We start from the raw sequence: 13,786 nt of genomic DNA, 5'->3' as shown, positions 1-13,786 counted from the left end.
GATGATAAAGTGTGATTTATTGATAAAGTACTTCAATCTTCAGTGTAGTTCCACCTAAATGTACACTGACATGAAACTGAAAGACTAAAGCAACCACTATGGTCTGTCTGTTTTCTCAATCAGAAGTGTGTGTGTGGTGGTGGTGGTGGGGGGGGGGGGGGGGGGGGCATTTTCACTTTTTTTCATCGTTATGAAGTACAAATCCTATATCTGAAAGTAATTTACAGTTAATAATAAGGGACATCAAAGGACACCCGACTTTTTTGATGACCCATTCACATCCACCCAACTGGAGCTGTGCTGTGATGTGGGCTTAGCACCTGATTCAGTCAGAATGCAACAGTACCTGAACCTCCTCTTGGCAGATGAAGAAGAAACAGATGTGGCGATCTTTGAATTTTCTAGGTTGTAGGATTCTGGGGATGTCATGTCTTTGTTTAGTGAAGGAAAAGTGAATTTAAAAAGTGACAGACCCCAAGGCATCCTGCACGCCTCTCCTCATACCCACTTCATGCCCTCCCCTTATTCCCCCCTCCCCCAGTCAAATGCTGCTTTTCCAGGGCAACACAAAATTTAACTCGATATATCCTCCCAGGGAAATGAAATAAGGAAGTCTGACTTCAGCTGGGTCTTGATGGAGACCACTTTCTTGATGTTTTCCAGGGACTACCGCCCCTGTCTCTCTAACACCGTTACGGTTGCTTCTGCTTTTCCTATGTCCTCACTGACTCTGAGACAGGCAGTGTTTTGATGGTTTGGCAAATCACCCAGGCGTCGCTCGACACTAATGCTGAAAACATGCACTGTGTTGAAAATCAGAAACCCTGACCTCTGGCTGAATGGCATAGCCTGGTTCTTCCCCCTACAGAAGTGCTTGGTAAATAACACTCTGGTCAAAGATGAGAAGGAAAAAGGCTTCCGGGTGCAGCGCTGTACTTTCCATTGGGCCTGTTCATAAACTTACTAAGGTCCTCACACAATTTTTAGCATATAATCATTTTGAAATAACAGCTTTTGTTAACCACCAAAAAGGATGCCGTCTTGACACTTAAATGGAAAACAGATTGGAGCCTTGGCTGCTACAGCAGTGCTGGTTTAGAAGTTGGGTCAGTCAGCTCTAGGCTTAGATTACAAGATTTGCAAATTAAAGGAAAACCAGAGAAGGGAAAAAGCATGTGTGCTGAAGCCCTGTACTTGTGGATTTCCAGCCAGGCACACTCAACATAATTTTATCAATGGAAAGGATTATGCGTTAAGTCCAAACAATGTATGGATCCAGTGATTTTCTTGACAGTAAAGCTCCATATGCGTCCCTTCCACTCTTTGCACCAGTGCCAGTGGGCTTTGAGAATTAGTAAAGAATGCTGGTGCCATTGCAGACTTTGGTATGTCTGGTCACATTTCTGGAAAGGATTTCTGTTTCCTTCCCCTGCTTGTGTTGTTATTATTTTCATTTAATTTAATTACATCCATAGGTATTAAAATTCAGGGCGGTTCTCTCTTTCTCTCTTTCTCTCTCTTCCTCTCTTTCTCTCCCCCCTCCTCTCTCTCTCTCTCTCTCTCTCTCTCTCGCTCTGAGTGAATGTAAATTTTATGGCCAAGACAGACACAAATTCACAGTTTGTCAGAGTTTGAGTGCACACACTTCTTGGGCAAAAGTTCAGTGATGAATAAGTGTGCTTTGTTCTCTGGAGTTTGGGAACTGTCAGTGACATTTCCAACCTCCGACCACCCCCTACCCCCACAACATCTCCAGATGCCGAGAGGATGTGGTCCCTTTTTCTTTTCACCAGTATAGTCCTCTTTTACTGTGCAGATTACTATTTTGAGGTTTTGACTAATACATATGGATATACAGATATGACGGATAATTGTCACTGTTTAGAATTTCTTTCCTGGAAGAACTTTTTCTGGTCTTTTATCTGGTTTATGCCATAAAGGTCCCCTATCAGTCTTGTCTCATACTGTAATTTTTTTGTTTTGTTTTAAGGAAACCCCATATTCCTTTTTAAGAGGCAGATTCGCTCATTCATGATTCAACCATTTACTTGAATGAGTAAGGATTGGAATGGCATGACAAATTATTCCAATTATTCCAACTTTTTTTATCTAACAGCATTTAAAGTGATAATCCTGATTGAAATATGAAGTCAGCAGTGTGGATTTGGCAACACTTGTAGTGGCCTGGTGGTCAGAGATCATACTGTTGTTCCATTTGGAACAAAGTAGCAGCAGTGCGACATGGAGCGTCTGGCTGTCTAGTGCAACGCTGGTGTGCTGCACCAGTTAGACAAGCATGGCTAAATATAATCCACCTTTTGTTCCTATATCTCTGTTTGGGACTATGGAAATAAATTAATATAAATGTTATAATTAATTATTAATTTTAAAGACTGGCTGCCCAGTTTATCATTTAAATAGAATAGTCAAGGGATTGTATTGTATATGATTAAGTGAATGCCTGGTAATTAAAGACTACCTGGGCAGGTCCAAGTCAGCATGTGGAACTTATTTGAAGCAATTTTTTTGAAAGTCAGAGTAAGCCCATATAAGAAGATCCATGCAGGAAATACTCTGGACAATTCACAGCAATTGAGTGGGTTGAGTGCACTGCCTTTTGCAAGCCAGGTGAGACCCCTTGGTAAAATGGTATATAATACAGTGGGGGAAATTATTATTTGATCTCCTGCTGTGAATTTGTGACTGGTCAAGAATGAAAAATGTATTTGATACCCTACCAACCAGCAATAATTCTGACCCTTCTAGACCGTTTATGTGTCCATGAGGCTAGAGCTGAACCAATTAATTGATTAATCGATTATTAATTGATTACTAAATTAATCGACAACTATTTTGATAATCGATTAATCAGTTTGAAGCTTTTTTCATGATTAAAACGAGATTTCCGATATTTTCTTCATTTCTTTTCTCTGGATAACAAAGAAAATCATAAAAAGTTAATCATTTTGGTTTGTGGACAAAACAAGACATTTGAGAACATCATCATTTCCAGGTTTGACAAACACTGATCAACATTTTCTGAGGTTTTCTGATATTTTATGGACCAAACGATTAATCGAGAAAATAATTGACAGATTACTCGATTATGAAACTAATCGTTAGCTGCAGCTCTACATGAGGCACACAAATTAAGTTCTGTCCCTTTTAAGAAAGTACTCCTAACTTCAAACATCTCCACCACCAAGGGCACAACCAAAGAGCTGTCAAAGGATGTCTGAGACAGGATTGTAGACCTGCACAAGGCTCTAATGCACAAGACCTCTGGAGCTCAATGCAAGATCTCACCCCATGGGGTAAGGATGATTCTGAGAAAGGTGAGGGATCAGGCCAGCATTTCATGGAAGGAGCTTGTTGATCTCAAGGAAGCTGGGACCACAGTCATCAAGAAAACCATTGGTAACACATTTCGCCATAATAAATTGAGATCCTGCAGTGCCCTCAAGGTCCCCCTGCTCAAGAAGGCACATGTACAGGCCTGCCTGAAGTTTGCCAATGAACACCTGAATGAGTCAGAGAAGGCTCGTGAGAATGTGATGTGGTCAGATGTGACCAACATTGATCTCTTTGGCATCAACTCGACTTGCCGAGGAATGCTGAATACGACCCCAAGAACACCATCCACATTGTCAAACATGGAGGTGGAAACATGATGCTTTGGGGCTGTTTCTCTGCTATGGGTACAGGAAGACTTCGCATTGAGGGACCAATGAATGGGGCCATGTTCCATAGAATTTTGGATAGGAACCTCCTGGCCTCAGTCAGAATACTGAAGATGGGTCACGGATTGGTCTTCCAGATGACAATGACCACAAACATACGGCCAAGGCAAGAAATGAGTGGCTCAAAAAGAAGCACGTTAAGGTCCTGGAGTGGCCTAGCCAGTCTTCAGACCTTAATCCCATTGAAAATCTTCCAGTTGCCAAGCAACAGCCTCAAAACTGTCAGCATTTAGAGAGTATCTGTAAAGAGGAGTGGACCAAATTTCTTCCTCAGATGTGCGCAAACCTGGTGGCCAACTAAGAAACGTCTGACCTCTGTGCTCTGTTTCTCCACTAAGCATTAAGTCACGTTTTTGTAAATGATCAAATAATTATTTCACTCAATCAAGTACAAATTCACTTACAACCTTTATTTAATTATTTTTTTCTGGATTTCTTTGTTCTTTGTTTCTTGCCAGTAGCAAAATCTACTAAGCCCATGCAGACGCACACGTTTGACAGCAAAAGCCCATTGTTGCACTAAGCCCTTGTGTTTCAGTGCATTTTCATAACAGGTTTTTCTCTGTAGACCGGATGTATTTGTCTTCTAATGTGTATGAAATGGAAATCACCAAGCATTTGTATAAAGCCACCCACCAGATTAAGGGGATTAAGGGAAGTGATGCTTTTTATCCACCATGAGGTTATGGTGTTCTTTTCTGTCACATTATGACTACCCATGGGCACGCACTCACACACATGGTTTTCTCAAGGCAGATGCTACCAGCAGTGACGTAACACGAATATGAAGTGACTCCATATTTGTTGTGAAGTTGTATTGTTTATAGTAATGGTGCTCTCCTTATTCAGGAAAACTGTCACAGCAGATTAGAATCCTAAGTACTAGTCCTCAAATATTGTGGCCAGGAATGTCTTGTTCTCCATTGAAATTTTTTCCTGATGAAATCATACCTGTACTGTTTTGGAATGCTTCTGCATGGAAATGAGAGTGGCTGTAATCTGGTCTCCCACTTCCCCTTTTCATTGCCCCACATGTATATACACTAGTTCAGTACATAGGCAGGTCTGCACAGTTCAGGCTCCATTCCACATCGTTTATTTTGACTTGCATGTCTGTTTTATGTCTGTCGAAAATGTGTTCTGCCTCGGCTGTTTTCTCCCTTCAAATAGGAGGCCAGATTAAACTCAGTACTACTGGAAGTGGTGCATATAAACACACCCGACAGGCTGAATGATTAGTAATGACTTTTCAAACCTTAACCACATCCCCATTCCCTAAACCTGCCCTCTGTAATTAATATTTTATTTTACGAGAGTTCAAACTTTCCCTTTCCTCTTTACATTTAACCAAGAATAAAACCGTACTAATATGATTTCCTTAGGTTTTGAATGGAAGATATTGGAGCAGTGCCTTTGTTAAGTAACACTGATAATTCTTACCAGGACCCATACTTGTCTCAAAAGTAAGAAATCATTTATAAATGGCAAAAGATCTACTTGAAAGTTCATAGAAAAAGCTTGTGAACTTATTTAAGGACAAATATATCTTACCATTCCGGAATTGTTTTTTTTTTTAATAGCAATGCCAGTCTTTCTATCTTTGGGTCCAAAACTGAGCTGTATTGAAGATATGGCTTAATATTATTACTGTGTTTACAATCATTAGTGAGAAGTTTTACCACCTGAAGAAACGAGAGTTTGTTGGATCTGTTGATGAGAAGGGATCTCAAAACAGTTGGTGCTAACATTACATGAATTTTGCACTAGAAAATTAGCTGAGTAAGGTATGTGTAATGTCGGCTCTTTCAAGTAATATCTGGTAAGGTTCAGAGATGCATTTGTCAAAGCAGCATTATTGTATCTTTGTGTCTACTTAGTTCATTGAATTTTCTCTTTGCCACATCTTACATGATAAGGCATACTTGTGCAAAATGGACTACTGGGACGTGAGTAGCGTTTAACATACACTCATCCAGTCATGGATTAACCTTGCTTCTGGTCCCTCGGGCAGAATCCTGCTTTGATCATCCCTTCTCCCGCAGACTGGAGAGCCATATAACTCAGAGTGGTTTTAACTGGTCATTAACCAATTAGACTACTCATGTCATCCATCGCAGTTTGTGGCCTCCAAACAGTTCTCCTAAGTTGTTTTAGCTACAGAGGGACACTAGTGTAAAAATAACAATTCAGTTGTGCACAAATTGCATAGATAACAGTTGGTATGTGTTTTGGACCTCCAACAGTTAGGGAGGTTTTTCTAAAGACTGGACACAAGTTTTAGCCCCTGGTGAAATAATCGTTTAATCATTTACTTTGAAGACACAGTTTGTATTCTGGCTTGAAACTGACCACTTACTCAAATCTGTATGCATAAGCAGATAAAAGACAAAGTGAACTCATCATTTATGGAGACACAGCTTTGACATATCAAAGCAAAGGAACAAACTCCTCCCTGGCCAGATGTTTCTTGTTTCAAGTGCTTTCACTTGGTTTAGACAGAAAACTGGCACATAAAGCTAGAATGGCTAAAATTGGATCGAGTTCAAGCTATAGTTTGGGTAATGAATATTAATATCCACTTCACTGTTGTCAAAGATTGAAGGATAGGTTGAATTTATGGATTTCGTATAAGGGGTGGGTGGTGTACTGTCACTGGTGTCACGCTCTGGAATGGATATTTGCAATATTGTCATAGCACACCCACACACATCAATGGAGATCTGCTATCTACAAAATCATATGTGCATCAAATCTAGACTGTGATCAGAAAGACACCGTTCTTAATGGTGAATGTTAATCTACCATTTAGGCACTGTTACCAATCAGGCCTTCGTCCCTTTGAGGTGAAGTCTGAGCTGGTACCACCAGGTCAGGTTAAGTGATTGGCAGTTTCGTGTTAGTCTCACATTAAGAGCAGGATGCAATAATCCAGTCAAAAAGAAATTAGTGAAGTGTTGGAGAAAGCTGGAGAGGAGACTGATGCAGAGGAGCTGGATTTTTTTCTCTTTCTGTGGCAGTGTGAACACAGTGCGAGAGAGCAGATGCTGCTCCAGCACCACAGAGACCTCTCATCTACCAATGAGAGGTCTTTCTAAAAGACTATCTTCAGGTCTCACTGTGGATGTTCAATATATATCAATACTCCCATATGTGAGTATCAAAACCACTGGCAATTACACTCTTTGTGTAGTATTTACCAGTGGAGGACTGTATTTCTAGAAGCTCGACTGGCCTGGAGCTGTGGTTGAACATTCTACCTTGATTACTTTCTGCTGACTGTAGCTTGCTGAAATGACTGTGGCTCCCTCTAGGCCCTCAGCAGACTCTGATGTGGCCAGTGTTTGTTTAGTGGTGCTAGGTTTGGGCCGAGAATGAGAGGAATTGCACTGAAAAATGTAAAAAGTAAGAGGAGACGGTAAGGACGGAATCGCACAAAACAAATATTCTCATTCATTTGTAGCAGTAATTTTCATGCACACGAAAAGCACTGAGAGAGTCTAAGCACATTTTATCGTTTGATAAATTAAATGTGAGATGATTTAAAAAAAAAAAAAAAAACTACAGCTATCACAGAAGTTGTATTTTTTTTCACACCCTATCCTGATGGCAAATACAATAACAATATGTTCCCATAATTTTTTTTTCCACTGTAAAGTGGTTCCCATAATTCCACACACTGCACAATGAGATTGAACTTGATAACGGATTTAAACACTAAAGGTTGCTAACACTGATTTTCTTTTTTAATTGCTGAATAATGAACTTGCATGTCTATACTAGGTTTACATATCACAGACCGGCTCCCTCTTGCCATTTATTAGTTGTAACACATTAACAAGATTAGGGTAGGAAGCACTAACAAGCCATTGCCAAACATTGAGAGCCTATCTATTTGTGCCAACTGTGTTATACCTTGTTTGTTAAAGATTTATAAAGCATTAAAAACCACATTAATTATTACATATAAAGCATGTATGTACACTTTATAGGATAATAATCCTATTGTAAAATGTCACCAGATTATGTGTGGTTATTCACTGTTTCCAAGGTCAAAATTCACATTAGAATATTCTCAAAGTATGTAAATCTGGGTTAAACTGACAACACATTTGAAGTGTTTGTCTTTCTTGTTGAATTGGAAAGTTTTTGTCACGTTATCATATTTCTGTTTTGGCCAGAATTAAATTCCAATTGGAACATGCTGAATGTTGGCAGCGGTGATGTTAAATTTGTGGTTTTAGTACTCAAAGACACATATCAGTTGAACCTCAGTGGAAATACCATTCCTTAGAAGTCCATCAGACCCCAGTTGGAGATTGAGGGTTTTCTCTTTCAGCACTGCCAGCCTAGACTTCCGAAACAGAGGTTGTATTTGTTTAGCATTCCCACAGCATGTAATTGTCGCTCATATTGGGAGAGCTTCTCAAACTTTGCACCAGTTGGAAATGTGATGACGTCCCTTCCTTGTAAATGAATTTATTTGCCTGCTTTTTAATTCTCATTATTGCTTTATACAACCACATGAAATCGTGTGGTTTTGATCTCCTGGTTCAGTTCATGTTCATAAAAGAAATGTGTGCCAAGCCTCCAGCCAGAGGGAAAATGCTCATGGAATTAACACAACATTGATGTGTAAATTGAAATAACACATGCCAACATTATTCATAAAGGAGGAAGTACACAGAGTGAATTGTTGACATTGGCTCAGTAGTGGGGGATTGGGCATCCAAAATGGACCTTAATGACCATTGTAAACAGAAAATAATCTATAATTAAGTCTCACACATAGATGTTAAAGTCACATTAAACATCCTGTTCTGTTTTCCAAATGTGGTCTACTTCAGCATAGTGGCAAATAAGTAGGAACCAGAGTGTGTTGTAAAGCCAGTCCAGTTGCTGATGGATTCAGCAGGTATGCCCTCAGGTTACTGTACTGCATAGCAACCTAACATTCTGTAAAGGCCTCAATGTTTGTCACTTCACTTCTCTCATATTTAATTGTGGGTAGGTGTGTGCATCTCACCCCGAGAGGATAATTTGATACATGTGCTTTGATTTGATTCACAAATTTTGCAATACAATTATTTGTTTAATATACATTGTATTTGATATTTATTTGATATACAACCAGAATCCTATTTTATTTTGTCTCTTTTATGACACATGGAAAGAAGGGAGACGAGAAGGGAGGAGAGAGATGTTACTGCATTTATTATGCAGATACAGACAGAAAATGTGAGGCATTGTGCATATATAAATACTGACATTGTAAATATTAAGTGAAGGCTCTGACACACCCATGCATAGGTGCCTCATTTGGCAGTCAAGGGAACTTTGAAAAAACAGAGAGAAATGTTGAAAGTCTAAGAGGCTTCTTCAGTTCTGACTAACTCCAGGAAATAACTCCAGGTATTTACCCTCTCTAAGGTGGATACCTGTCTAGGGAGGCAATATGTTAAACAATGCAGGTCGTCCATCCCCTGACCCAGTTTTACGTCATTAGTTTCACCTGAGTCAAAATGTGAATCAGGGTTGTTAGGCTTACCTGAGAGACACGCTGCTATTGCAACCCTGTGTTGTAAGAGAGCTGCGGCTCCTTAAAGGGCCACCTTTTGTGTGTGTGTGTGTGTGTGTGTGTGTGTGGCTGTGCCCTGAGTGAGTGGTCATGTGAGGGATGGAGTGGTACACTTTATTCATGTATATGGCATTAAGTTAACATTAGCAGAGACAAAGTAAGGCATTAATGTGTAATTTTCTGTTCCAGTGGGAAGAAGTAAATGCCCAGACTCCTCCAGATTAAGCTGAGTGACCATGTGTTCATCATCTGCCAGTAAAACTAAGGATGTTATCCCAAAGTAGCTACATCTTTAACCACGAAGAAACGACTTCTCCTGATTTCCAAATTTTTGTTGTTAGCCAAAAAATACCCACATTTTATTATCATCTTTCATGTAGTACTATGTTTGTTATCTGGAATAGCCCCTCCATCTTCTCCTTACATGCTGGAGTACCTTCTTGTCCTGTCAGAGGAATAAATGAGCCGGGCCTCCTTTCCTCCATCTCCCGTCGTTTTGTGTCCTTTCAAACCCAAGGGCCAGTTTGAGTAATAGTAATTGACACATTGATCTAATAGGGCCATCATAATAGGCCTGTTACTGAGCTGGGGAATGGTGCCCGGCATCACCTTAACATGTGCAAGGACTGACATCCCGCCATAATCCATAATGATAATTGTGATTTAGCCTTGCTTTCAACCTACGCCCCAATGTCCCCGGCATCAGGAAATCTTATTACATCTGACCCCACATTGCCTCCATTAGAACTGGGTCATTTGTTAAAATACTGCAAAAGCAAAACAATTGAACCCTGTGCCATTTTGATTCTGTAATAATGGGTTATCATTGTCCCTTTGAATCAATTTTCAGAGGCCCATTTTTCGGGATAGAGCTTCGAATTGGATTGATCGGACTCTGATAATGCTGAAATCGATGATGTAGCCGCCTGAAAGTAAATTATCGTCGGGTGAAATTTTTGTATTTATCTTAATGCCTGTGCTCTTGATTGGTAATGGTAAACGTGCTTGCAGTGAAAGGACCTTTGAAATGTTGACAGAGCCGTTAACCATCGGGACAGAAAAATGAATCAAGGATTGTTCAAACCTTTTTTCTGTGTCACCTCGTCTGTCTTCTTCAGTAAATATATCCAACGACTGCAGGGAGGAGCACTAACATCCAAATTGTCTCTCTCTCTCTGTTTCTTCTCTCTCTCTTTCTCTCTCTTTCTCTCACTCATGTACATGTGCATTACTGGGACAAAAATACAACCCTAGTGTATTTCTCTTCTCACAATTGCCCATATGTTTGTGCATGTCTGTGTGTACACATGTGACGCATACTATACTCCGTCGGGTTTATCTCATATATCAGTCATCAAGATGGTTGTTGGATAGTGTTGCCACAGTTATTTCTTCTTGGATCTTTGGGTGTGTGTTCCTGCTTTTGTCTGTATTAAGAAAAATGAATTGTGTGTCACCGTGTTAGCTCTGATGTTAGTGTGTGTGTGTGTGTTTTGTTGATGGCTTTATCACTGGCTGATGGAGTCCTGTTTGCGTCTGTGGTGTCAGCTGCTGCTTGGAATCATGGTCCTGCGTCGGCTCAGAGGACCAGATTCTTTGACAGCTGTGCTCACAGTGTACAGAAAGCGTTCCATTTGACTATTACTGTAGGTGAAGCCTATGGAGCCTGGCACTATATATTTAGTTTTTAAAATAACTTGTAATTTAAGGACATTTAGTTGTTTATACATTGTAAAAACACACCTTGATATAACACATAAATGCTTTCCTGGAGAACAGAGGTTTTATGAAAAGAGAAAAGAGACGCAGCCAAACAGTAGTTATTGAAAACTGATCAAAAGCTTATGTTTTACTGTCTTTACTTTAATCTTTCTGTTATGAACAGGCTGTATATTTTTTAATTAATCTAAGGAGAAATATTTTTGTCTTTTCCATTTACAGTTATGTAAAAATTGAGAAATTATCTTTGTCACAATATCATTTGATTATACTTGGATTTGTTTTGAAATTATAGTTAAACCTTTTAATGTTCTGAATATTTTGCTTGAAGAAAATGTCTCTGTCTGGATCTTGATGAATTTTAATTGAATGTTCCTGATGCACGCTCTCAGTTTTGTGTTGTAATTTGTCCTGTGAACTGGGCCCTGGAACAAATTAAAAGCCGTAGCTGATTGTGATTCACTTAACCCCTTCATGCTTCCAGGCAGGATTGTAGTGTTATTAAAGTGTTGCTGCTGCCTGACAGTCCGATAAGGATATTCCGTATGTTCTGAAATGGCTAATTTACTCCTGTCATTGGTTCCTTACAAAGTGTGCACTCGTGTCACAGATTTGAATGAGAGTACCAGATATGTTTCCATCATAAAGAAGAAAGGGAGCAGTGGTTATGAACTGGGAAGGAAGACAGACACTGACACAGCAGAGTCAGTGGAGCAGGGTGTTCTGCAGGAATATTCAACATGGCTGAGGTCATCTGTATCTTATAATGGATGAAAGTCTTCCCATTATGAGCTTGTCGTTTGAATAATGTCCAGATTTCCCTCTGGGACTTGGCAATAGCTGTCCACTGTTTAAACTTGTTATTTCCTAATGGTGTCTTGCTCCGGCTCTAGTCTGCAGGAAGGGGGTGTCCTCATTGATCAACTTGTCAAATCAGCCTAACCTCCCCTCCTAACCTCACCATCATGGTCTCTGTATAACCAATGCAAGCATCTTTGTTTTTCCTCTTTCATGGGGTGTCTATTATTCCTTTATTAATTAAGAGCTTTGATTTTTTTTACAGGTAAACTCTTTGACCTTTGTTGTAGTTTTAAGATCTAGCCAGTGTTTCCTGTTTGTCTATGCTAAGACTGATGTAGCATAAAACTGCACTCAGTATACACAAGCAGACTAAATAGACTGTTGAAAGCACTTAGTCCTATGGCGCACGAAACAAAACTAACACTGCATTTCACCCCTGCATCCTCAGCCAGCATGGCACCATATGCCTCACCAAGGGTGATGGAGATTAGAGAACGCTAGATTTCCTTGCACACAGAGGGAAAGGGCACAGGGGGACGGTTGGCGGTGGTAGTGGGGGAGTCCAGCTTGATGAAGATTTATGTGTGGATTTCCCTCCGCCACCAGCCGCTGCCTGCCTCATGTAGACCTTTTCTTTTCTGCGTTGATAGAAAGGCTTCTCGTAAATGTGTTGCATGACAAAGCATTTCCCCTCTTGCCCTTCATTTTCCCCTCCTTTCACTCTGTGGACTGTCAGAAGAGGGAGATCAGTGAGAAACAAATACTGCATGAGTTCTCCAGGGAGACGCTCAGAGAAACATTATAGTTATGTGACTTTATGTGCCGACCCATTCACAGTAGACGTTGTTTAGTCATGGTTCAGTGCTTAATATAACACTGTGATGAGAATTAGTGCAAGAAATTACTGAAAAATAGAAAAATGGGTCTCATTCATCAAGGCCTTTTTACCTTTTTCTTTTTTTTCTGAATCACATCTGATTTATGTGAAATTCTTTAAAGGTCCATTGTGTCACATTTAGGTGGGTTTATTGGAAGAAATGGACTATACTCGTGCATTTGTATTTATATAATCATTTTAAGATAAGAATCTATTAGATTTCATTATTTCTTACTTGCTGGCCCTTTAAATGAAATTAATTATAATGGGGTTTTATTATGTAATGTTTTCAATTTACATTTGTATTCATTAATTTAACTTTGAAAATAGGGACACATTAATTAACAATCACATGTGAATGCACCATATTTAATTTGTGTAATAGATGTAACATGACTAATGCATAAAAATGCAAATTAATTATAAATGAAATGTTATAGTAATTTAAAACCTTCAGAAAAGACAATAACAATTATTTTAATTATTATTAATAATAATTGTTTTACACTAGTATGTTAGCAGTCAGTTGTGCATGAATGTCCTATTAAGTGTGCATAGATTGTGTTTTTACATACATTTATTTAATTAAATAAATCCTAGATAAGAAAATTCAATTTCAAATACTTAATCAAAACAACACTAATGGGTTTAAAGAAGAAATGGATTTGCTTCAGTATAGGCAGGACCACTGAAGTTGACTGTTGAGTTTCATCTGCATTTTGTTATGATATTCCTTTTACTTGTTTGATGCATGAAAAAAAGGCAATCTCGCCATCTGTGAAACCTCCGATATTGACACACATTTTATTATGTTTATCATCTGACTCTTTTAGACTTTTATTTTTTTTGGTTTCCCTGCAGCATAGGAAGTTTTTGTCTGTGCTGCAGCAGCGGAAAGGACTTGTATGCAGAGTAGATGAAGTGGAACAGTGTTTGAAGTCTCCCGTCACACCACATATTTAATTGTGAGGCTGTAAACAGAGCCCAGAGGAGGTGCACAAGTGTTGTTCTCTCAGATCACTTGATTTACATTATGCTGAAAGGTGATTATCAAATTACTGATTAATATTGCCA

General features: G+C 39.3%; 1 protein-coding gene across 3 annotated transcripts in view; it reads left to right on the top strand.

The window, feature by feature from the left end:
* The window catches only part of bcas3 (BCAS3 microtubule associated cell migration factor), a 317,149-nt gene that overhangs the window by 17,649 nt on the left and 285,714 nt on the right, over window positions 1–13,786 (top strand). The window lies entirely within an intron of this gene.

Source organism: Solea solea, chromosome 7, assembly GCF_958295425.1.
Source record: "Solea solea chromosome 7, fSolSol10.1, whole genome shotgun sequence".
Taxonomy (NCBI): domain Eukaryota; kingdom Metazoa; phylum Chordata; class Actinopteri; order Pleuronectiformes; family Soleidae; genus Solea; species Solea solea.
This window is presented reverse-complemented; position numbering and strand designations above follow the sequence as displayed.